The 27,173-nt window shown below is 39.9% G+C and overlaps 1 pseudogene; it reads left to right on the top strand.

The window, feature by feature from the left end:
• Nucleotides 1–8,631: 8,631 nt before the first annotated feature.
• Nucleotides 8,632–9,590, top strand: LOC101693606 (annotated as a pseudogene).
• Nucleotides 9,591–27,173: the final 17,583 nt, after the last annotated feature.

Below are 27,173 nucleotides of genomic sequence, written 5' to 3'. Positions count from 1 at the left end.
TAATCTGATTAAAATGCCCTCTAACAAGTTCATAAAAACCCCTAGACTTAGAAACTCTAGTGGCAACTTTCTTGGGTCCCTTTCCTCTTCAGGAGCTTTGTACTCTTCTTTCTATCACTCAGTAAACCTTGCTTTGCTGCCTACCACTCTGTCTGGTCTACCCCTTCATTCTTTGAAGTGAAGTGACCAAGAACCACAGGCACTGCTGACAGCAGAAAAAAATCCTATAACAATATTTTAATGATTTTCTGACGATACTGTGAATTCAGTAGCTTTCAGCTCTCAGTCCCTTCTTTATACTGCCATCAGAACTATAGTCTTAAAACACAGATATGGGGGGCACCTGGTGGCTCAGTGGATCAAAGCCTCTGCCTTCGGCTCAGGTCATGATCCCAGGGTCCTGGGATTGAGTTCCTCATCGGGCTCTCTGCTCAGCGGGGAGCCTGCTTCCTCCTCTCTCTCTGCCTGCCTCTCTGCCTACTTGTGATCTCTCTCTCTCTCTCTGTCAAATAAGTAAATAAAATCTTAAAAAAAAAAAAAACCACAGATATGATCATACCATTTTCCTCTTCAAAAGAGCCATAATAGATCATTTCTGTCTTTTATATTTCTTCATTTATTGAGTGCCTTGCATATGCTAGGTGCTGGGGATAAACTAGTGAGTTATAATAAGGGGGGGTGTTTCAAATTAGGGGTAAAGAAATGGTCGCAACAAAATGAAGACACTTAAGAATGAAGTGTCATTTTTCTCCTTTGAGATTGACAAAGATTAAAAAGAATGAAAATACTCAGTGTTGGCAAATATGTAGGAAAACAAGCAACCTTATCCACTACTGGTGAACATTACTAGATACCAGCTTTTTAGAGGGCAGTTTAGCGATACTTATTAGGACAAATTGGTATCATCAAAATTTTAACAATAGTTATCTCCAGGGTTGTGGATTTATGAAAGACTAACTTGCTATTTCTCACAGTATTTTTCACTACTTCCTATAGTATTTAAGTGTTTATAATATTTATATTTTTCGACTTAAAAAAGGAAGACACAAAAATGGAAAAAATTACCTTACTTAGACAGTTTCACACTTTTTAGGTCAACATTCAATGCAGTTTAAAATGAGTCCCTTATGTAGTTCCACCTTCCACCATTCCCATTTTTTACCCAGGGCTGTCCAGGTAGTGCTTTTCATTCTTCTGTGCCTCTTATATTCCTCTAACTAGAATCCCTTCCTCCTCTCCTTTATTAATCAAAACAGTACTCATCTTCCCAGAACAACTTAGGAGTCACTTCCCTTTCTCTGTGAAACTTGTCCTCCCATCTGGTTTAAAATGCCCCTCCTTACTGCTGAGGGGTTTGTTTGTTTATACCTCAAACAGAGCACAGCTTGATTTGCATTGTTGTTACTTGTGTCTGATGTCTCCCTTGCCCTCTTTTATTCTCCATTTTATTTGCTTTTTCTTTGAGATAAATGTTAATTTCAAAATAATACTCAGATTCCTATATGTTCCATACCTAAATCCACACTTAAATTACACAGTTTTCAGAGATGCATAGCTCAGCAATGTGGGCAGTTTCCTTCAAGTCACAAAATGCTACTTTGTATTAATTTGTATTTGAAGAGAGTGCAGGAATTAATTAAACATGTCTATAGATGCCTCCTGTTTATTCTCTGACAATGAGCCGGAATTATTACCTCACTTTAAGCCTTTCTCTGGTGATTTGTTTACAGAGAGTTGTGCTAAATAGCTGAATTGTTGTCATGACCCTTTGCCTAGATCTTTTCAAAACAGTCATTAGACTTGAGTTTTACATAACACACACACACACACACACACAATCTCATAACGAAGAGGCAAATTGAAAACAATTCTTAGAATTTTAAGCTTGCACTGTGTTAAGATTGGATTTATGGTAATAGGAATAGCCCGCAATTTTATAATTCAGCAATAATTAAATCTGACCATTTATAAGTGCTGAAGTGTCTGTGGTTGCCAAACTGTGATAAAGTATAAAATTAACTAATTACCTTACATGAACTTGATCAATAGGGCTCCTTTCCATAAACCAGAGAATTAACTACTTTTTGCTCTTTTGGTGACTACACAGTTTCAGGTCCCCAAGTGGGAGTAGCTCTTAAAGCAAAAGTGGCAGCTCCATTATCATTTGTAAATTTCCACTAAGAAGCCAGCCTGGCAGTGTCTGTTGGCCGCGCAGCCTGTGACCTTTCTAACAGCCTGATACTCGTCATTGTTTTGTTTATGAGCATCTATCTGTGCCGTGAAAGTTCTGGGGAGAGAGTTTCAAAAAAAAGAAAACTGAAACCAAGAAAGAAGTCAAAAGCAAAAAAATAGAAACTACTTCTTTAGCCCTTTCTTTATGATCTCAGGACTTCAGGGACCTTGAAAGATTGATTTCCTCTCACTCAAGTTTCTTATAAAATTAGCTTTGGCTCATACATTTGTAACACAGTAGTTAATTTTACAAGATAAGCAGTATAGGGGAAATGTATCTGAGGGGAAAATCAAGTGCTGCAAGCTCAAGAGACACTTATAAGGTCACAGAACAAAGCTGGTTAGTAAAGTGGTCCCACTGTAGACCTGCAAATAGCAAAGGGTCTGCTTCAGGTTAATTTCAGTGTATCTTTCATCACATTTCACTTTTCTTCTCAGCCAGTATTAAATATAAGTGGGCCTACTCAAACCTGTTCTGTGAGTCTTTTGAATTACTCAGTCGAAGAGCAATCATGATTTAAGTTGAGAAATTTGAACTTTGTTTTCGCATCCACTTCCCTGAAATGGTCTCAGAGACTATACTAGCCACAGCTATGAGTATATTAATCGGGAATTCATGTTCACAGTTACTTATGCCATTTTAAGAAATTAAATGTACTTTCAGATAAGCACCATTGGCTATCTGAGCTGGAAGGAATATTACAGTCTTTTAATTCAATCCTCTCCCTTTATAGAAGGGGTTTCTAAGGCTTAGAATGGCTCCTAAAGTTGAGGCACTTTGCTTAGGAGCAGAGCTGGAATTAGAACCAGGTGTCTCAGCTAACCCAGACTCCAAATCTAGAGCTCTTTATACTCACAGGGAGTAAACGCCAGAATAATTTCTCACTTATACAGTCAGAGAAAGTCTCTGTGAATTAATTAATCTTTTTATTTGGATATGTTAATCTTTTAAAATATGCATAAGACTCATTTCAGTATATGTCAGCACTGGGTAAATACTCACAGATAAACGGCCTTAAGAAGCATCTTAGAGGGGTGCCTGGGTGGTTCATTTGGTTGAGCATCTGCCTTCAGCTCAGATCATGATCCCTGGGTCTTGGAATGGAGCCCTGCAGCAGCGTCCCTGCTCAGCAGGGAGTCTGATTCTCCCTCTCCTTCGAAGTCTCCCTCTCCCTCTGCTCCTGTTCTCTCTCTCTCTGAGATAAATAAATAAAACCGTAAAAAAAAAGCATCTTAGAGATACCTCCTAAAGTGGTTTGATGGGACTGGCCCAATAATCCACAAATTATAAATTTTCAAGAGAACATTAACTGGAACCATTACATTACCTTTTTAAAAAAGATTTCATTTATTTATTTATTTGTCAGAGAGAGACACAGTGAGAGAGGGAACACAAGCAGAGAGAGTGGGAGGAGGAAAAGCAGTCTTCTCGCTGAGCAGGGAACCCAATGCAGGGCTCCATCCCTGAGCTGAGCCACCCAGGTGCCCGGGACTATTACATTTCTACCTGACTATCAAAATACTGTGTTGATCAACTTTATCAAAATTCCCCTCAAGTCAGCCATATCATTGAGGTTCCTCTCTGTGGATGTAGCACTTCACAGGCAAGTTCTAAGGGGGACAGAATTCCTGTGAAACACACAAGGCTATTTATGCTCACCTTCTCTTAATATTTTTTCCTTAAGATATGCACTTGGCATTTCCCAAGTGTGTCATTAGAATGTTAACTTAGATTTGAAAAAATGGTTCAATTATGCTAATTTGATTTAGTCATTCAAAATATTTATTCAGTGCCTGCTATGTGTCAGGCACTGTCATAGATGCTTAGGATACAGAAGCTAAGGACAAAAATCTCTGCTTTTGGGAAGCTCATAGACAATATAAGGTAGGTAGCTTTTTTGTATGCTGAATTAATTCTTTTTAAAAAATATTTATTTGAGAGAGAGAGGGCAGAGGGTGGGGCAGAAGGAGAGGGAGAAGAGGGAGATAGAAAATCTCAAGCAAACTCCCCACTGATCGCTGAGCCCAATGTGGGGCTCAATCCCGTGAACCTGAGATCATGACCTGAGCCAGAATCAAGAGTTGGACACTCACTCAACTGAGCCACCCAGGCGCCCTTCTGCTTAATTAATTCTTAAGTTAAATTCCCAGGAACAGGACAATGAATTGCATAGTTAATAATTTGCAATAATACAAAGTACTATGAAAGAAAAATCCAAAATGGTATGGGAAGATATAATAGGAGAATTTATTAGGGACTTATTACCTTTTGGAGGGTTGCTCCAAATGCGATTCTGAATCTGGCTGTGGGTAAAGAGAACTCAGTATTTTGAAAACCCCTCTTGATGTTTCTGTTCTCTTCCACAGCCCTCCCTTCCCTCTGTGAGGACTCCACACCACACCCAGGAGCTCCATTTTGGGGCAGAGCAAAATCCCAGCACACCCAGCTACTGTGACCTCGGGCTCTTCTCATCCCCAAATGTTCTAGATGAGCAACAAAAACAATTGGCTCTGAAAGCAGAGCCAAGTAACAGAAATTTAAGCATGAAAGAGTGACTCAAGGCTCTCACCATTAAAGACTGACATTTCCTTTTAAACTTGACATCTAAGCAAACATTTTCTGAAATGTAAAAAATACTCCCTTTTTTTAAAAAACCATGGAAGTGCTCATACCCTTTGATTCAGCAATCCCATTCCTGGGAATTTCACTTGAGGATTAATTCATCAGAAAAGTAAAACTGCATACACCAAGTTGGTCATTGTAATGTTAAGTGTTATAATAAGGAGGGAGAAAGTGAACAATCTAAAATTTTCTGCAGCTGGGAAGCTGTTAGATTGTGGTATATTAATTTTGGGGATTTGGTAAATGGTAGAAAAATATGAATGAAGTAATGGCAAAATTATATGCTAAAGAATACAAACTATATAAAAATGGGTATGTGGAACACAGACGGCAAGGTAAAATGGAAAAGTGGAGTCAGTTTGCCGGGGTAGTAGGGCAACAGAATAGAAGCCCATCATGATCTGGCCTATGCAGACAGGAGAAAATTCATTGGCTCAAATAACCAAACCTTAGGCAGAACAGGAGTGCCACTGGCTTCAAGGATGTCTTGAAAGAGGAACACAAATTGCCATCAGGACTTTATATCCCTCTCTTCCCACTTCTCTGTGGACAGAAGCCTTTTTCCTGTTAACCCAGATTTTTCCCAAGATGAGATTCTCATCTTCCCACAATGAGTTTAGATCACTATAAACTCATATTCTTGTATCTTCCAACTAGGATGAGTTTAAGAGCAATTTAAGAACTCGGGTTTAAGACCAATTCTGGGAATGGGCTGTGATTGGCCTGGCTTCAGTCATGTGCCCATCCCTGGGCCAGTAATGGCCAGGTTATCATGATCAGTACCCACCTATCAACGTACCAAGGAGTCTGGGTCATTTAAGAAGACAGTCACTCACTTCTGGGGCACTTGGGTGGTTCCGTCAGTTGAGCACCCAACTCTTGATTTTGGCTCAGGTCATGATCTCAGGGTCATGCGATCGAGCCCCATGTCAGACTCCCATGCTAAGCATGGAGCCTGCATGAGATTCTCTTACTCTGTCACTCTCTGCCACTTCCCCGAAACTCATGCATGCTTTCTGTCTCTCTAAAAAGAAAAAAAGAGGAAGAAGAAAGTGGAGGAGGAGGAAGAGGGGGAGTGGGGGGGAAGAAGAAGAGGAAGAAGAAGACTGTCAGTTCTGTTAGGATCCTATGTCTAGAAGAAGAGAGAAGCATTTCCGTAAAAGGAGAGAGGTGCTTGCTGCTCTCAATGGAAATTAATTTGCCTGTGGTTCAATTTAATGTTTTAGAAAAAAATATCTTATTCTCTTAGTACTACTCCCAATAGCAGGTTGTGATTTCCTGATGCAGTGTGTTTTACTATAAGATCACAAGTTCAGCAGAAAGAACACTACACTGAATGCCAGGAAAATGGATTCTCCTAGCTCTACCATGAATCAGCTATGTCCTTGGACTAGTTCTTAAACCTCTCTGAATTTCAGTTTCTTTGTCTCGGAATGCTGTCATTTCCATGACTGTCTGAAATGGAGATCTGCAGTTTGTAAAAACCTCTGAGGCTTGGTTGGATAGAGAAGGATGCTGAAGTATGATAATGGTTGCAGCAAAGCCCTCAGATAGTCATGGGAGCCTTAGACTTAAGATAATCTTTCAGAGTTGTCACAGATTTTACCAAGTGGACCTACTTTATATTCCCTTTATAGACTAGATATACACTGTCCAAGGAAAGGACCTTCAACGTGGGTGAATCAGTTTCCTGAACCTCAGACAACTCCTCAGGCAATTCTCAGCTGGGAGTTGATGGCAACCAAGACACCTGGCTGCTGAAAGAGGGAATGCCTTGGTCCTGAAAGAGCATATCTGAGCAGAACACTGTGACATCTACTACAATCAGTATATTCATAGCACCAATATGTATAGTGCCTGGCGCAGGGTAGGTGCTTGTTTATTATGTTAAACAAATAAACTATGCAAAAAGGAAGGTGGGGAGAGGTGCCTGGGTGGCTCAATTGGTTGGGTGTCCAAATCTTGGTTACAGTTCAGGTCATGATTTTATGGGTCATGGGATTGACCCACATCAGGCTCCATGCTCAGTGGGGAGTCTGTCTGAAGATACTCTCCCTCTGCCCTGCCCCCTACTCATGTGGGCTCTCTTTCTCTCTCTCTCTCTAAAATAAATAAAATAAACCTTTTTTTCTTTTTTTAAAGGGAAGGTATGAATTAGAAGGTATTGCCTCCTGGCAATATTGTATACATTTATCTATCTCCCAGAGGATGTGGAAAGGGTGATTAATCAAAATCCTCATAGTTTTTGTTATTGCTCTTTTTAAATAAAGGAGTGGGACTAGAACAGGAGAAGATTGTTTCCTAAAATTAATGTTGACTGATCTGTTTGGCTAGAGAGCATAAAGCATTCTTTGCAATTGCGTTAATAGTAGAAAACATTAAGGAAGCAATTACTATAGATATTACATAGAGTCACACTGTGCTGTCCAATACAGGAGCTGCTAGCCACAGGAGGCTATTTCATTTAAACCAATTAAAATGAAATAAAATATAAAATTCATTTCCTCAGTCACACTACTCACATATCAAGTGCTCAGTAGCCATATGTGGCTACTGACTATCACATTAAACACTCAGAATATTTCCATCACAGGGAGTTCTAGTGAACAGTACTGGTCTACACTGAACAGTTGTGTTCTTCACTTTCATTCAATAAAAATCTAATTTCCTCTCATGAATTCTGCTGCTCATTATAGTGAGATGGCTGAAACTGGAGCCAAAACTTTGAAAGGCTTGGGGGAAAAGAATTGCCCTGTATCCACATTTCTTCTTAAAAGCACATGGGTGGCTAAGTCAGTTACGCGTCTGGTCTGCCTTCAGCTCAGGTGATGATCCCAGGGTCCTGGGTTCAAGGCCCGCGTCCAGCTCCCTGCTTTGCGGGGAGCCTGCTTCTCCCTCTGCCTGCTGCTCTCTTTGCTTATGGTCTCTCTCTCTTGACAAATCAGTAAATACGTACATACATACATACATAAAATCTTAAGAAAGAAATCCAAGTAGCACAGGACAGTATGAAAATGGAACATTTGCTGTAATTTCATCCTGCTCCTGTCATCTGGCTCATCTGGATGTAACCAGGACTAAAAGCCCTGGGCTTCTAGAGTGTGCTCTGTTCTTGGCTCCCTACAGCAAGGAAGACAGGACTGCTCCTTCAAGCAAGGAAGATAGGGACTGCTCCTTCAAGCTTCAAAATGTCCAGATTTAGACATTCAACAACCAGATTTTCAAAAGAACAAGTCATTTTTTTACTATCCTCCAGAAGATTAACTGTGAATTTTTATTCTCTTAATATCAGTATCAGAGGTAAACATATTTGATGTTTCCAATCTACTGTAGTTATTTTTCTTATACAAACAGTTCCATCTCCGGGCATTGGAGGCATCTTCAAGTCAGCTCTAAAGTCCTTTTGACACAACCTCAGCAGGCTTTGATAATTTCTTTACTATCTGTTACTACAATTTGTACACATTTTCTAATCTATTTGCTTTGATATTCCTCTGTGAAGACACCAGTCACTCATAACCACGCAGCCTCAGAACTGAGTTTTTTTTTTATATAAGACCATAGACGGGTGCTTGGGTGGCTCAGTGAGTTGAGTGTTGGACTCTTGATTTTGGCTCAGGTCATGATTTCAGGGTTGTGAGATCCAGCCTCACATCAGGCTCTGGCGTGGAACCTGCTTAAGATTCTCTCTCACCCTCTCCCCCTGCCCCTCCTCCCCAACTGAGCTCACTCTCACTCTCTCTCAAAAAAAACAAAACAAAACAAACCTTTAAAAAAGGAACATAAAGCTCTCCGAGAGAACACCAAATGGCGGATGACGCCGGTGCTGCGGGAGGGCCCGGAGGGCCCGGGGGGCCCGGGGTCCCGGGGGCCCTGGAATGGGAGGCCGTGGTGGTTTCCGCGGTGGCTTCGGCAGCGGCATCCGGGGCCAGGGCCGTGGTCGGGGCCGGGGCCGAGGCCGCGGAGCACGCGGGGGCAAGGCCGAGGACAAGGAGTGGATCCCCGTCACCAAGCTGGGCCGCCTGGTCAAGGACATGAAGATCAAGTCCCTGGAGGAGATCTATCTCTTCTCCCTGCCCATCAAGGAGTCTGAGATCATCGACTTCTTCCTGGGAGCCTCCCTCAAGGACGAGGTCTTGAAGATCATGCCTGTGCAGAAACAGACGCGCGCGGGCCAGCGGACCAGGTTCAAGGCATTTGTCGCCATCGGAGATTACAATGGACACGTCGGTTTGGGTGTCAAGTGCTCCAAGGAGGTAGCCACTGCCATCCGCGGAGCCATCATTCTGGCGAAGCTTTCCATTGTCCCTGTGCGGCGAGGCTACTGGGGGAACAAGATCGGCAAGCCCCACACTGTCCCGTGCAAGGTGACTGGCCGCTGTGGCTCTGTGCTGGTGCGTCTCATCCCCGCCCTCAGAGGCACTGGCATTGTCTCGGCCCCTGTGCCCAAGAAACTGCTGATGATGGCTGGTATTGACGACTGCTACACCTCGGCCAGGGGCTGCACTGCCACCCTAGGGAACTTTGCCAAGGCTACTTTCGATGCCATCTCCAAGACCTACAGCTATCTCACCCCTGATCTCTGGAAGGAGACTGTGTTCACCAAGTCTCCCTATCAGGAGTTCACGGACCATCTTGTGAAGACCCACACCAGAGTCTCTGTTCAGAAGACCCAGGCTCCAGCTGTGGCTACCACATAGTTTTATACAAGAAAAATAAACTGAACTAAAGCTTGTTAAAAAAACAAAAAAAAACAAAAAAAGGAACATAAAGGTACAGTCCTTGTATCTTCAATATATTGTGAGTAATTTATATTCATTCATTTTTTAAACAAATAGTTACCAAGAATTAGCAATTATCAGGCACTAGTACAATTCTCAGTGCAGCAGGAAAAACAATAAAAATGATGTAAATAGTTACATGTATTGGTTATATGCAAGCATGTTGTAGTGAAAAGCACCATAAGAGAAAAGGAGAGGGCACAATGAGAATATATGACACTAGTCAGAAGGGTTGGGGAAGGCTTTCCTGAAAAAGTCAGAGAGAAGCTGAAATGCCAAGGGTAAGTCAGATGATGCAAAGGAATAGAGAGAGAATAGCATGTGCAAAGTCTGGAGGTGGAAAATACCACATTCAGGGAACTGTAAGTCTTGCATGAGTAAGACCGTGGTGAGAACAGAAAGGTACACGTTGGAGCTGGAAATGCATGGGAAGGTCAAATCATTCAGAGTCTTGTGGATCAGGTTAAGGATTTTAGACTTCATCCTAAAAAGGATAGGAAGCCACCGGAATGTTTTAAGAGAGAAATAGCATGGTCAGATTTCCATTTTTATGAGACCACTGTACCTGTTGTGTGGAGAGTGAATTGGTAGGGGCAAGAACAAAAATGAAAATTGGGGGTTATTACCGGTGGAAAATCGTAGCGTTTTAAACTAAGGTGACAGCCATCAAAATAGAAATAGATAGATTGAAAGATTTATAGACATCCAAAAGTCAGCTTTGTGTTTACTGGGGAAACAACAGAAGCATTCTCCCTAAACAGAGTGTTTTTTTAGCTAAGTGTCTTTTTTACAGGAGTAGAGATAGAACAGCGTGTAAAAAGGTCTGGCAGTGGGAAATACTTTGTCACATTCAAAGAACTGAAAGTCCTGCTTGAGGTGGCCTGTGGCAAGAGAAGAAGAAGACAGGGTATGTGTTGAAGTTGGAAAGGCAGTGAGTCCTGAAGTAGTGAAGAGAAAGTGACGCAGTGGAGGCCAGGGAGACAGGCAGAGTGGCTGGCTGCTTGGGGAATAAGGATAGAGTGCTAGCTGATATTTGCTTCAGCCCCACCTGGTTTCCTCCAAGATGGCAGATGAAGAATCCCTAGGATTCTTCACTGCTACCTTCAGGATAGCACTATAGACAAACTAGGCCTTCTAAGGTCACTGGGCTGAGGGACGTTGCTTCTTCCTAGCTCTCACTGGAAGTTGATGACTTAGCAGTGCATTTTTCAGTTCTTCACAGGATATAGGCTTTTCTTTTCACAAGACATCCCTACATTTGACTTCATACCAGGAGGGGATGAACTTGGCATTGTTTTTCCAGGAATGGGATGAGTGTAAGAACCTCTACTCTCTCCAGGCCAGCCCTCCTGTGGTGAAATCTGCTGCACATAGTCCCGAAAGCCAGCTTATCACAGGTGGCGGTTTGTGGTTAGGAATGGAGGAAAGCTAACCTGATAGTTGAACAAGACCCTGATCTCATTTACCAGTATCCTGCCCAAGAGCGTTAACAAAGGATATGGCAGAGTAGACCTAAGAAATGCAATTTCACACACCTAACTAATGCCTGAATTCCTGTCCCACAGAAGCTTGGGCTCTGGAAAGGTGACTCGAAGTCCATTTCCTGGAACAAAGGAACACCGCAGTCCTGCTTCATGAGCTGCCAAGTAAAACTGTCAGAATCTATTTAAGAAAACCAGGCCAGTCTGGCTGTGTTTATTGAGAGTAGCCATATGAGACAAAGAGGAAAAGAGTTTTCATTCAGTTCATTCAGAGATATTTATTGGGTGCCTATCATGTGCCAAGTCTTGTTCTAGCTGGTAAGCCTACTGAAATGAGCCAAGCAAACAAAACACTTGCTCTCACAAAGCTTACATTCTAGTGGGAGGATATAGACAATAAAGATAACCAGACAAAATACGTATATATTAGGAGATGGTAAATATTAAAGCTTCAGGGGGCGCCTGGGTGGCTCAGTGGGTTAAAGCCTCCGCTTTCCGCTCAGGTTGTGATCCCAGGGTCCTGGGATCGAGCCCCACATTAGGCTCTCTGCTCAGCAGGGAGCCTGCTTCCCATTCCCCTCTCTCTGCCTGCCTCTCTGCCTACTTGTGATCTTTGTCTGTCAAATAAAAAAATAAAATCTTTAAAAATATATATATAATAAAGCTTCAGTTAGCATAAAAAAGTATATGTAGGATCTTTTTAGGACACAAAATGGGTGTTGATAAACATCATGGATAAGGTAAATATTAGTTATTATCGTAGATATTAGAGTGACCATTGAAGAGCTTTCTGAGGTGATACTTAACTTAAAACCTGAAAGATGAGGAACCAATCTTGTGAAGTGTGAGCAAGAGGGAAAGAGAAATGTTACAAAGGCCCGAGTAAGGCAAGAACTTGGAGTGCTCAAAAGACAGAAGGCCAATTTCTACGGTGCACTAAGCTAGGGGAGAAATCCTAAACTCATGACTGGGGAGGCAGCAGGCCAAGATAAGGAACATGGGTTTTTCCTAACTCACTGTGCTCATTATGGCACAATTATCTATTCCACTGTAACACTGCCCACTCAGAATTCACTGGCCCTGTGGCTGCCTGGGCTTACCTCAGAGAGGACATCTTAAGAAAGTCCCAAGAATGGCCAGAAACAGACATAATAAAAACCATGCTCTAAAGCTTATAGACAACACTCCTGGGGAAGCTTCTGGGATTTGCACTCAGGTTCTTTACTTTCCTGTTAAATACCCTTTTAATAAATTTCCTTAACCGATTTCCAAACCCACAGCAGATTACAAGGGCAGGAAAGGTCAGGCACTCTGCTCAGTTGACATTTTAATTCAGTGAGTCATTTTGCTTGGAAACCACCTTTCCCCATGACTGACCTCATCCTGTTCTGAAGGACTCCAGGACTCATCTGAACACCCTCATGACATGTACATTTACTGTACCATGTTGTAATCATAAGAACACTGATACACCTTAGTCCTGGACACAAATCCTAACTCCAACATTCGTAATTCTGTGTCCCCATAGACTGTGAATGATTTAGGGACATTGTGTCTTAGCTTCGAATCACTTGTAACCCATCCGCCTACTCCAAGCCTGGGATAATGCGAGTCACGTAATGGTGCTTGACAAATGAATCTTGAATGAATAAATGAAAGTAGGATTGAGGAAGAAGTTCTCTCTGATCCTCAACTGCCTCATCCATAAAAGGATGGGCTTCCTTGGAATGTTAAATAGCAATATACATAGAAAGCACAATATAAAGTGTAATGGATGATATAAATGCAAGGTATGTGGCTACTCAGGGCTGAAGCAGAGTTGTCTTGAAAGACAGTCAAGGGAACCTTTAGGTCCTTGTGTCTATGACTTGAAGTAGTTGCCACTAGATGGCAATGTTTTCTTAAAGCACATGAAGCCATTTTTGACTCTACTCTAGTGGCCTTCAAACTTAGGGGTTCTCATACCACTGGGAATACAGAATGCTTTCCAGGATGTGCTCAAGTATGGATAGCTTTGAGGAAATCAGTTTTCCACTCCACAACGTCTATGTTTCTTCTTTCTTAAAACTAATCTGCTGGGAAAGTACCTGTGTTCATAATAGCCCTTCTCCAACTTTTCAAAAACAAAGACATAGCCATTATTCATTCTATATAATATTTTATAGCACAACCAGGTGAATAATATCCATCAGGTAACAAAGGGGAAGTCTCCTTCAGTGATTAACAAGGAACCAGTCTTTCCCTAGCTTTTACATACTTCTGTGAAGAGTGAAACTTGGCTTTAGAAATGGCGTATTTTGGCTCATGTTGTTCTGGTCTAAAAGAAAATATATGATACAGTGGAATGATGGTGATAAGATTTCTTCCATCCCCTAGGAATTGTCCAAAAAAAGCATTTACCTTTAGGATGCAAAGCATTTTTTAAAAAATTCTAAAGAGTAATTTTTTCACATTCTTTTTTTTTTTTTTTAAGAATTTATTTATTTGAGAGAGAGAAATCACAAGTAGGCAGAGAGGCAGGCAGAGAGAGAGAAAGAGGAGGAAACGGGCTCCCTGGTGAGCAGAGAGCCCAAAGCAGGACTCGATTCCAGGACCCTGAGATCATGACCTGAGCCAAAGGCAAAGGCTTAACCCACTGTGCCACCCAGGCACCCCTTTTTTCGCATTCTTAAATCTAATTCTTTTCATCTATTCTCAATACTCATTCCAAAGTCATTAGCAGGAAAGAAATATGTTGGAATGGCCAAAGCATTTGATTATTTGACTTTTAAATTTTTATTTATCGGATTCTTAATTAATTAAGTTGATTATTTCAGATGTAGCTAAAATATTTTTTAAATATTTTAAAATTTTAAATATTTAAAAAATATTTTATAAAAATATTTTTTAGAATAACCAAATTTTTGGGGCGCCTGGGTGGCTCAGTGGGTTAAGCCGCTGCCTTCAGCTCAGGTCGTGATCTCAGGGTCCTGGGATCGAGTCCCGCATCAGGCTCTCTGCTCAGCAGGGAGCCTGCTTCCTCCTCTCTCTCTCTGCCTACCTCTCTGCCTACTTGTAATCTCTCTCTGTCAAATAAATAAGTAAAATCTTTAAAAAAAAAAATAGAATAACCAAATTTTTATGACCCACTAGCTAAAACCAAGTTTTCACATGATCTCTTTCCAATTTGGTACATAATTCAAGAAGATAGTTACTAATGATTCTTATCAAATCATATGATAAAAAATTTACTCTAATAATAACTTGTATTTTTATTTTATAATATTTAATTTTATTTAATATTACCTATTGTTTAACAAAAAACAATTATATTTTACATTCAATTACAATTAATTTTTATAATCTATACCTTTCTATTTCATTAAGTCAGAGGAAAAGTTTTATCATAATGTCTGATGAAATAATGGTGCTATTTCTAATTTTTATACTTGAGATTTATTTATTGCAAAAGCAGGATCTGAAACAGATAAATAGTTTCATTTGACCAAAGAAATATCAGGACTTGCTTTATAAATAGTTTATAATTTGGCCATACATGACATTGCTATGTTACAAATTAGGTAATGAAGAATAGCAAGCATATTGATTTGCTACTTTGATTTCCTAAATTTAAAAATTGATTGATTTAAAAAAAGAGATAAGTGAATTATATTAAATCTACCTTAAATTAATCTTGACCACTTTTAATCCTTATAACAACCCTTGAAATAAGTCCTGTTATTTTCCTTAGAAAGGTTAAGTAATTTATCCATAGTCACAAAAGCAAAAAAAAAAACACCTCTGAGCAAGCCAACATAAATGTCCCCATTACTGTGTATTAAAACTTAGGCAAATCAAAAAAATGAATTCTTGCCATTTGCAATGACATGGATAGAACTAGAGAGTATTATGCTAAGTGATAAAAGTCAATCAGAGAAAGAAAATTATCATATCTCTCTGATATGAGGAATTTGAGAGGCAAGGTAGGAATTCGTGAGGGGAAGGGAGGGAAAAATGAAACAAAATGGGACCAGGGAAGGAGACGAACCGTAGGAGACTCTTTTTTTTTTTTTTTAATTAAATTTATTTATTTTCAGCATAACAGTATTCATTATTTTTTCACCACACCCAGTGCTCCATGCAGTCCGTGCCCTCTATAATACCCACCACCTGGTACCCCAACCTCCCACCCCCCCACCGCACCCCACCCCACTTCAAACCCGTAGGAGACTTAATCTCAGGAAACAACTGAGGACTGCTGGGGTTGGGGTGGGGAGGGATAAGGTGGCTGGATGATGGACATTGGGGAGGGTATGTGCTATGGTGAGTGCTGTGAATTGTGTAAGACATGATTCACAGACCTGTACTCCTGAAACAAATAATACATTATATATTAATTTTAAAATAATAAATAAATAAATAAATAAAATTCAGGCAAGTTATACTTTATATATTCCAATGTTATACAATAAAATAAGCTTGATCACATGACTTCCAAGCTCACAGCAAAATAGGAGAAAACTAGAAGTCAGGTAGCAGCATCTACTACAGACAAACATTTTGACATTAATGAGAACTGACAGTCAACAACCTAATAGCAAAGAAGAGACAAAAGAGCTATATAGAGCAATCTTCAAGATAAAAATGGAACTATTTTAGTGAAGATACTAAAAATCCTACCCTATATTGCTGTTTCAAATTAAAATAATATTTAATGTCTACATTATCATGATTGTAAATATTTTTTATTGAGCCAAGTAATGTACAGTTATTTAAGTTGGACAACTTATTCTTTGCCCTGGAAATAATAATTGCCTCATCTTATCCATTACTTAGTTTTCTAGATATCTATTTCTGATTAATTCTCAAACTCTGGCACTACTATAAAAATATCTAACAATGCCATCAAATACTTCAAGTAATGTTTCATTTTTTTCTTGAGTAGATCCTTCTGGAGACTTTCCTTCTCTTTTCCAGTCTGGACAGGTTCCCTGTTAGACTATTACTCATCTTTCCTTCTAGGACTTATCATTACTACTTTCCTATAGATTCTTTTGTCTCCTGTGTTCAATCCTTTGTTTCTTAGATTCCTTCTCTGTCTTGGTTTAATGCCTTGTTTTGCTGGAGCAGATTCTCCAATATCTTCCTAAGAAATGAAGAATAGGAGGTAATTTATTTGAGCCTCTAATCTGAAAACATATATTCTGCCCTCAAACTTGGTTAATAGTTTAGCTGGCTATAAAATTCTTCAGAATTTTGATGGCTTTTTTCAATTGTCTTCTCCATTCGAGTATTACTTTTAAAGTCAAATTTTGCCCTGATTCCCAAGCCTTTACATGTTACTGTTTTTCTCTGTGAAAGCTCCAGCATTCTGAAGTTTCAGGATGATGAGTCTTCCTTTATTAAGCTATACATTTTATAAAATATACCATTTTAAGTATATAACTATAAGAGGGTTTTGTGGGGGGTTTTAAGATTTATTTATTTATTTATTTGAGAGAGAGAGAGAGAAAGTGTGTGCCTAGAAGCACATGTGACCAGGGAGAGGCGGAGAGAGAGGGAGAGAAACCCTCAAGCAGACTCCCCACTGAACACAGAGACTGATGCAGAGCTCCATCCTAGGATGTGGAGATGAAGAACTGAGCCAAAACCAAGAGTGGGCTGCTTAAGGGACTGAACCACCCAGGCACCCCATAACTATAAGAGGTTTTGTGTGTGTGTGTGTGTGTTTTAAGGTTTTGACTTTTTTTTTTTTTAGGGCTCTATTTATTTATTTGACACACAGAGAGAGAAATCACAAGTTGGCAGACAGACAGGCAGAGAGAAAGAAGGAAGCAGGGCAAGAGAGTGTGTGAGCAGAGAGCCTGCCACAGGGCTCGATCCCAGGACCCTGAGACCATGACTGAGCCGAAGGCAGAGGCTTAATCCTCTGAGCCACCCAGGTGCCCCAACTATAAGAGTTTTGAAACACACACATAATAATGTAATCTCTACCACATTATTGATATAAAATATTCCCAGCATCACCCTTTGCAGTTAATTTCCTCCTCCTAGTCCTTGGTTCCTAGAAACTTCTGATTAGCTTTCTATTACTATAGTTTTGCTTATTCTAGAATTTCATATAGAGTCATGCAGGATATATTTTCATATGTCTGGTTTCTTTCCCTTGGCACTAATTCTTTTGAGATTAATCAATTTTGTTGTGCATATCAGTTTTTTCTTTACATTCCTTGTTGAGTAGTATTCCATTTTATCAATATACAACAATTTATACATTTACCTGAAAATGGACACCTAGGTTATTTCCAATTTTTGACTGTTATAAACATTCATATATAAACATTTGGCTGTTATAAACTTATACCATTTGTATGAATCTCTTTTCATTTCCCCAAGGTAAATATCCAGGAGTGAAGTTTCCAGGTCATTTGATAAGTATGTGTTTGTGTGTATACATGTATATGTATATACATACACACACACACACACTCACACTTAGTTTTTATTTAATTTTTTAATTTAAATTCTAGCTAATTAACATACAGTGCAATAGTAAGTATATATTAACTTTATAAGAAACTGCTGAACTGTTTTTGCAAAGTGGTTATACCATTTTGCATTCCCAGCACTAGCACATGAAGGTTCTAGATGCTATGCATCCTCACCAATATTTGATGATGCAGTCTTTTGAGTTTTGGGCATTCTAGTAGGTATAGTGATATCTCATTCTGGATTTAACTTGCAATTCCCTAATAACTAATATGTTGATTATCTTTTGAATTTTGATGAATCCCATGTAGTAGATTGAATAGTATTCCTCCAAAATTCATGTCTACCCAGAACTTCAGAAAGTGATCTGATTTGGAAATAAGATCTTTATAGATCTAATTAAGATAAGATTTGAGATAAGATCATACTGGATTAGGATAGGCCCTAAATCCAATGATATGATCCTTGAAAGAGAGGAAAGGGCACACAAAGACACAGAGAAGTCCACATTAAGATGGAGGCAGAGTTTGTGATTATATTGTATATAGGTTCTGGTACCAATTCCAGTATATGGGTTTTCCCCACAACACCAAGCAATTCTCCCACACAGCTAGGTATCTTACAATTCAGCTCATTTCTGACACTATCTACCCAGAGATACTATCAGATTCCTCAAGTTAGCCATTCAGTCCCACAAGATTGCCTCCCACTTCAGATGTCAATCACAAGCCCAGGTTGTTACTTATATTTCTGACCAATTCACTATAAATTAGAGGTCCACCTTTTCCCTCCTTGGGTTAGATTAATTTGCTAGAGCAGCTCATACAACTCAGGAAACCCATTTACTCATTAGGTTACTCATTTATTGCAAAGGATATGAATCAACAGCCAGATGAAGAGACACATGGGATAAGGTCCCCAAATGAAGGTGGTTCTGTCCCTGTGGATTTCAGTGCCTGGCACAATAGCACATGGTTCCCCACCTAGAAAACTCTCTGAACCCATCTTCTGGGGGTTTTCTGGAGACTTCATTACACAGGTATAGTTGATGAAATCACTAACCAGAGATCAGGGCAGGTAGAGGATGGGACTGAAAATTCCAACCCTACAATCACATGGTTTGTTCTCCCAGCAACCAGCCCCCTCCTTAGGTGGGGGTCCCAAAGTCACATCATTAACATAACAAAAGACACATTTGTTTTTCTTACCACTTGGGAAATTCCAGAGTTTTAGGAGCTCTGTGCAAGAAAGGACGACAAAGACCAAATATATATTTCTTAATATATGCCAGAAATTACCATCAGCTAGAAGACGACTTTAAAGAGGATATGGCCCTGCCACACCTTGAGTTTGGCCTCCAGAAATGTGAGAAAACTTTCCTGTGGTTTTAAGTCACCTTGTTTGGGGTAACTTTGTTATGACAGCCTTGGAAAACTTATACAGTCCAATGTATCCATTTGTTTTCTTTTATTGTTCTTGCTTTTTGTGTTCTACTTAAGAAATTTTTGCTTTATACAGGTTACTAAGATTCTTTTTTTTTCCCCGCTAATTTTATGGTTTTAGTTTTTACATTTAAGTCTATAATCCATTTCACATTAATATTTTATATGCTGTGGAGTAAGAATTAGGGTTAACTTCTATTCTAGCATTATTTATTGAAAAAAAATTATCCATTCCCCATTGAATTGCCTAGGAAACTTGGTCAAAAATTAATTAGCCATAATTCTGTGGACTTATTTCTGGACTCTTCATTCTGTTCCCATGATCATCTTTTTTTTTTTTTTAAGATTTTATTTATTTATTTGACAGACAGAGATCACAAGTATGCAGAGAGGCAGGCAGAGAGAGAGGAGGAAGCAAGCTCCCTGCTGAGCAGAGAGCCCAATGTGGGGCTAGATCCCAGGACCCTGGGATCATGACCTGAACCGAAGACAGAGGCTTTAACCCACTGAGCCACCCAGGCAACCCCCATGATCATCTTTCACGTGATCATCTTTCATGTGATATTGTGACAATATCACAATGTCTTTATTTCTATAGCTTAATAATAGGTTTTGAAAACAGATAGTTTAAGTCCTCCAACTATGCTATTTTTCAAAACTGGGGTTCTTTAGATCTTTTGCATTTCCACCTAAATTTTATAATCAGCTTGTCCATTTTTACAATTGGAATTTTTAATTGTTTGTTGCTAGTATATAGAAATATAATAGTTTTTTGGATATTAACCATGTATCCTGTGAACTTGCTGATTCATTTATTAGTTCTAGTAGCTTTTTGTAGAATTTTTAAAGATTTTACATAGAGGTACACCTGGGTGGCTCAGTTTTAAGCATCTGCCTTTGGTTTGGATCATGATTCTGGGATCCTGGGATCGAGTCTTACATTGGGCTCTCTGTTCAGCAGGAGGCATGCTTCTCCCTCTCTCCCCCTCCCCTGCTTGTGTTCCTTCTCTTGCTATGTCTCTCTCTGTCAAATAAATAAATAAAATCTTAAAAAAAAAAGATTTTACATAGATAACAATGTCTTACGTGAATAGAAAGAACTTTACTTCTTTTTCACTCTGTGGAAGATACATGGAAAAAATTTAAATTTCTTTTTCTTTTATTATTTATTTATTGTTTGTTTTTGTTTGTTTATTGCCTTACAGAGAACTGCCTAGGACCTCCAACACAGTGTTCAGTAGATGGTACTAAATTGTGCATTCTTGCCTTGTTCTCGATCTCAGGGGGAAATCATTCAAACTTACACCCTTTTTTTTTTCAATCTTACACTGTTAAGCATGATGCAACATTAAGCCTTTTTGATCTTTAAACCTTATGTTCCTGGTGTAAGCCCCACTTGGTCATAATGCATTATCCATTTTATATATTATTGAATTTAATTTGCTAATATTTTGTTAATAATTTTACGTCATGTTCATGAGGATTGCTGGTCTGTAGTTCTCTTTTCTTGTGATATTCTTGATGGCTTTGGCATCAGGGTGATGCTGACTTCATAGAATGTGTTGGAAAACATTACTCTTCCTTTGCTTTATGGAAAACTTTGTGTAGAATTGGTATTATTTCTTCTTAAATATCTGGTAGGTTCTCAGTGAAGTTGTCTGGTCCTAGCGTTTTCTTTGTGGGGGTTTTCAATAAATTAATTTCTTTAGTAGGTGTAAGATTAAGTGATATATCTTCTTTTGAATGAACGTTGGTACTTTGCATCTTTAAAGGAAAATGTACATTTTATCCATGTTGTCAAAATTATTTTTGAAAGTTGTTTATAATATTATCTTACGATGCTTTTAATGTCTATAGGTTCTATAATGATATTTTTTCTCTCATTCCTGATACTGGCAATTTATGCCATTGCTTGCGCGCGCTCTCTCTCTCTCTCTCTCTCTCTCTCTCTCTTTTTTTACCCCCCGATGAATCTTTTTTTTTTTTTAAGATTTTTAAAATTTATTTGACAGAGGGAGACACAGCAAGAGAGGAAACAGAAGCAGAGGGAGTGGGAGAGGGAGAAGCAGGCTTCTCACTGAGCAGGCATTCTGAGGCAGGGCTTGATCCCAAGACCCTAGGATCATGACCTGAGCTAAAGGCAGACACTTAACAACTGAGCCACCGAGAAGCCCCATCCCAATATATCTTTTTTCAGTTTCATGGCTCTCTCCATGATGGTTTCACGATTTTACTCCATTATTTTTGTTTTCTATTTCATTGATCTTTTCTTTTATCTTTATATTTCCTTTCTTCTGTATACTTTGGCTTTAATTTGTTCTTCTATTTCTAGTTTCTGAAGGTAGAAGTTAAAGTCATAGACTTATTAAGACCTTTCTTCTTTTCTAATATAGGTATTTAGTGCTATCAATTTTCCATTAATACTGCCTTGGTACCCACAAATGTTGATAGGTTGTTGTTATTTTCATTTAGTTCAGAATACTTTCTAACTTCCTTTTTGTTCTCCTTTTTGGCCCACAAGTTATATAGAGTATATTTAGTTTAAGTATTTGGAGGATTTTCCAGAGATCTTTTCATTATTTAATTTTATTTTGGTGAGGGAAAATACTTTGTGTGGGCTGATTCTTTTTTAATTTATTGAGACTGGTCTTATGGTCCAGAAGATTATTAGAAATGTAATTCACCTGCGGCACCTGGGTGGCTCAGCTGGTGACTCTTGGTCTCAGCTCAAGTGTTGATCTCAGGGTTGTAAGTTCAAGTCTCAGGTTGGGCTCCATGTTGGGTATGGAACCTACTTTAAAAAAAAAAATCCACGTAATGAAAAAAAATGTTATCATTATCATGCTAATAAAAGGACTAAGGTCTGAGCAACAATATGTTTCTTTTCTTTTTTAAGATTTTATTTTTAAGTAATCACCACACCCAACATGGGGCTAAAGCTTACATCTCTGAGATCAAGAGTCACCCACTGTACCAACTGAGCCAGCCAGGTGCCTCAATATTTATCATAAATCAGTATATTGGAGTTTGGATTTTACACATCAGTCTGATGAACTCAATGAATATGAGTTCTTTACTGAGAGAACAAGCTGCCTCTTCATGTTCGCTATGTACAATGGCAAAGATCTTAATTGAAAACTGAACATTTCAGTCTTTCAGTTATTTTCAAATATCCATATATCCATTTCGGGATATTTTCAAATATCCATATATTTTTATTCATATATTTGTTTTACCTTTAGAACATAAATGGTGATTTTAGGCCCCTGAATAAATTGTCCTTGCTTGGATTACTTTGTTTCTCATCTGAGAATTTAAAATTAAGTAAATTTAATTGACTATACTTATACATGAATGTATTTTGAGAGGAAGTCCCTGTTGATTAGTATCACTGATTTAGCAGTTTAAGTGACCAGTAAGTATGTAGAATTTGAGCCTCCTTGGAATCAGTCCCAAAGTTCTATTCATGAACATATTGAAATTAAATATTTTCAGAGTCATTAGATGGTGTGTAAATACACTGACTCAGGATATTTTTCATTGTGCTACTAGGCATCATAACTGCAATATCTGAATAAAAATTGCTAACCTATTAAAAGAAGTTGCTGGGGTGCCTGGCTGGCTTAGTTGGAAGCGCACGCAACTCTTGATCATAGGGTCATGAGTTGGAGCCCCATGTTGGTGTAGAGTTCACATACATATATACATAAAAACATTTTTTAAAATTTTTTTTAAGTTGTTGCCATGTCAAAAAGCAAAGACAAAGCAAAACCAATAAAAAAAAGTGACCCTCTGCTTCTCCCACAAAACAGAGGGGAGTGGCCGGGGAATAGAAAAGCCTTAACCTTCCCGTGCTGTCCTCACAGCCAATACTTAGTCTCTAGTGTGCCGCAAGCCCCCCTCTGTCCTTTCATGACTGGGGCATAGTGACAGTAGGATCTGCTTAAGTCATCAAGCCCTCGTGAAACTGCTTTCTCTCATGAGGCTCTCCAGCTATTTTAAGCCCTCATTTTCAATACTGTCTTAATATATGCCCAATAGGAGGCATTGGGCCTTTCAATTGCACAATATAAAGTTGTATAGAAAACAAAGTGGCACAGTACAAGATCTCAGGAACCAATCAGTCTGGGGAGAGGGAAAACTTTTGTTCTAAAATAACCACAAGTCTGGGGGGTGCCTGGCTGGCTCAGGCAGTAGAACATGCGACTCTTGATCTTGGGGTGGTGAGTTTGAGCCCCATGTCAGAGGGTAGATTGTAATCTTAATTTTAAAAAAACTTTAAAATAACCACAAATCTGGATGTGCAAGATGAAATTATCCACTCCCATTTAGAACATGTCAATGAGGGGCGCCTGGGTGGCTCAGTGGGTTAAGCCGCTGCCTTCGGCTCAGGTCATGATCTCAGGGTCCTGGGATCAAGCCCCATATCGGGCTCTCTGCTCAGTGGGGAGCCTGCTTCCTCCTCTCTCTCTGCCTGCCTCTCTGCCTGCTTGTGATCTCTCTCTGTCAGGTGAATAAATAAAATCTTTAAAAAAATAATAATAAAAAAAAAAGAACATGTCAATGATAACTTAACCTCTTTTGTCTGGCAAGTATTTTCCAACCAATTAAACATTGTTGGCACATCATGGTAAGTTTTACGAAAAAGATAAAAAAGTATTACTAAATTCAACCTTAAATTTAAAGCAAAGAAATGAAAGAAATATTCCTTGCTTCTGCCACAAGCATACAACAAGGTAGACAGACTTTTTCTGGAGAAAAAACTGTCCTGAAGTTCCTCCACAGCTTTTTAAAAAATAATCTATAGAATTGTAACTCCCTTCACATTCACTAATGTCTCTTTGTGGACATTGTTCAATGTGAAAGGAAGAACTGAAGTAAAAATATTTGTAATTCAAGAAGTCTTTTTGTGAGAGATAATGAAGTTAGAAACAAAATCCCCACAAACCAGACATCCAGAGTTTCACTAATTTCATTTTTCTGGGCTCTCATCCAAGGGTGAACAAGAAAAAAAGCACCTACACGTGGTGCCAGGAGAAAACAGAATTTTGGATAGGGAATCCGAAAACCTAAATGCTGACCCTGGCTTTGTCACTAACTTGTTAGGTGAAATAAAAGTAAGCTGCTTAGTCTTTCTGCTCTAGAGTTCCTCATCTCTAAAGTCAGGGGATTGGATTAATAAATTCCAACATTCCTATAGACTCCTCCCTCTGTTTCTTTGGTTTCCATGGCGTCCGTCCTGCTCTCTGTGTTCTCCTAATATTTCTTTTTTTTTTTTTTAAGATTTTATTTATTTATTTGACAGAGAGAGATCACAAGTAGAAGGAGAGGCAGGCAGAGAGAGAGAGAGAGAGGGAAGCAGGCTCCCTGCTGAGCAAAGAGCCCGATGCGGGACTTGATCCCAGGACCCTGAGATCATGACCTGACCCGAAGGCAGCGGCTTAACCCACTGAGCCACCCAGGCGCCCCATCTCCTAATATTTCTGGTTCCTCCTTTCTTGCAATTCTTCTTCCTATTGTCGCTTAAAGGTAGAAGTCTCTCTAGTAAGCTGTCGCTGACTCCCTTTTTTCTCTAATCCTCTCTTGCGATATTATATTCTCTGTGGTGGATACTGGTGTATCACCCAGACCCCTCCTTTTTTGTTCTTGTTTAAGGTTTTATTTTTAAGTAATCTCCACAGTAAGTGGAGTTCCAACTCACAACCCCAAGATCAAGAGCCCCACACTCCACTGCCTGAGCCAGCCAGGTGCCTTCCAGATCTCCTCCTTCTATACTGACTTTCCTTTCCTCAGCTGCTGGGAAGGTCGGAGGATGACAACTCTCGGCTGAGTTCCTCTCTGGGAATTGCCCTCATGCAAAGAGAGCCACCTTACCCAAGGTCACATCCTCTTCCTGAGGAAAGCCACATCCAATGTTTGTTCAGTATGGGAGAAGAGCCAATCCCCTTACTCCAAGATGGGATAACTTTGAAAAGCCAGCCATACTGCTCCAGAATTCTCCTGGTTTCTGTTGTAACTGTATTGCAGCTCAACTCAGTTCAGCAGGTGTTGATCCTGAGAGCACTCCTCAGCAAACCACCTACACAAAAATATTCATGTCAGTGTCTGTTTCTTGAAGAACCCAAGTTAAGACAGCTGGTGCCAGGAGTGATTCAAGGAAGACGACTATAAAATGAGATATTGGAACTAGACCACCCATCTTCCACATGGCAGTGAGTATCCCATCACTGGTGGCCAGAGGAACATGATAAGCTCTTGCTATGCAGTACTACTATTAAAACTTTCACTAGTGGTGGAATACTAATGGAAGGGGATACAGCAGCTTTTAAGAGGTTGGGGAAAGTACTAACAGTAGTGTTAACCAGAGTGAAATCAGATGGATTTTTCTGAGTGTCACCGATGCATTGGAAAAAAGACATCAGAAGACTAAGAGTGATTAATCATCAACTGAAGGCCAAGTGTGAAAACCAGAGGGCCTCGTTGGAAGCATATACAAAGATTCTCATCTCCTGCAGCCAGAAGTCAAAAAAAAACTGTAGATGGACCCAGACTCTGGACTTAATTATAAGGGTAGTGGAAACCCAAAGAAATTTGAATTCTCCAGTCTGCTGTGCCAAGGTCAGGGCTCTGAGTAAGAAGAAGTGAAATCTCAAAACCCAGGATGGGAACATTTGGATTGATCCACACAGAAACTTTGAAACTTGGGGTGCCTGGATGGCTCAGTCATTAGGCGTCTGGCTTTAGCTCAGGTCACAATCCCAGGATCCTGGGATGGAGCCCCGCATCAGGCTCCCTGCTTGGCGTGGGAGGCCTGCTCCTCCCTCTTCCACTCCCCCTGCTTGTGTTCCCTCTCTTGCTGTGTCTCTCTCTGTCAAATAATAAAATCTTTAAAAAAAAAAAAAAAAAGAAGAAAGAAACTTTGAAACTATGAATCTCTCTAAACTTTCTGGGCCAGCAGAAATGGCCCACTGCTCCCTTAAGGCTTCATATAAATCACACAGAGGCCCCTCAACTTAGATAAGAAATCAAAGAAGGATTTACAAGAGCAGCCTGCCACTTGAACAATACAACCCAGCAAACATCATGGTATTAGAAGTGTCAGTGGTGGGAAAGGATGCCATGTGAAACTTCTGGCAACTTCCAATAGAGAATCACAATGTAGATCCCAAAGGTACTGGAGTAAGGCTATGCCAACTTCAGTGTAAAATTTTCCACCATTTGAAAAATAGCCCCAAACATGCTATTGTACTCTGGTAAAGACAGAAGATCTGATTACAGGATATCAAGTCAACACTAGGCTGCCTATTACAAGATTGTTTCTGTCAGGCCCATCTGTTACAAGTGGAAGTGGTAAATATGGGATCAGGCAGGAACCGTGTCAGGAGAGCACAGTATGTTGCATAAGCAGGTGATCCAGAATCCCCTGTCATCCTCTACTGGTGCACTGATGTCTCTCCCTCAGCTCACACCTACAGCTGCCTTGGCATATTCAGAGGATCCACTGGGGCTTTCTTGGGAGTCTCGGACTCATTTTTGAAGGTAAATGGACAAGCGTGACAGCCATAGTCTAAGAAGTTTCTGGTAGAGGCTTCCCCACAGGCTGTGGTTATCCACTTTGTGTGGGAAGAGAAGTAACATGAGGTAGAAATATACATATGGGCAGCCTTGGAAAGCTGGGCAAGTTGGCCAGGAGTCTGAAAGGAGAAAGACTAAAAGATAAGGTTGAGAGCCTGTCACCCAGACCACCAAGAAAGCCACCTAGATCAGCAAGGTGCTGGCCAAGGGTAAGGGAATTCTAGAATGGGTAGTGGAGGAGGGTCACCCTGAGTTATAGTTCTACCTGAAGGCCAGCTATATTAGAGAGGGCTGAGTCCATCCCACCAACCTTTCTTTTACAAGTTTTCCCCAAGAAGAGACCAGTTAGAATTCTGGAGGTGTTGAACTTGCTTTATAAAGCAAGTGAGTCTGAGTGGCATAATAGGTAGGCTATCATGAATGCTGTGCTGTATTGCCCAGACCCTCTGTTCTGGACCAAGGCACTTATTCTCCCAGGTACTTGGTGTGTTGGTTGCCAAAAACTCCCAGCTAAGTCTTTCTCCAAGGATTGCCTTCAGCAGATGAGCACTTTCTCCCCTCCAAGATCATT

This window comes from Mustela putorius, unplaced genomic scaffold, assembly GCF_011764305.1.
Source record: "Mustela putorius furo isolate JIRA1106 unplaced genomic scaffold, ASM1176430v1.1 tig00000224_pilon_pilon_pilon, whole genome shotgun sequence".
NCBI lineage: Eukaryota > Metazoa > Chordata > Mammalia > Carnivora > Mustelidae > Mustela > Mustela putorius.
The sequence above is the reverse complement of the archived record's forward strand: the minus strand, read 5'-3'. Positions and strand labels throughout refer to the sequence as shown.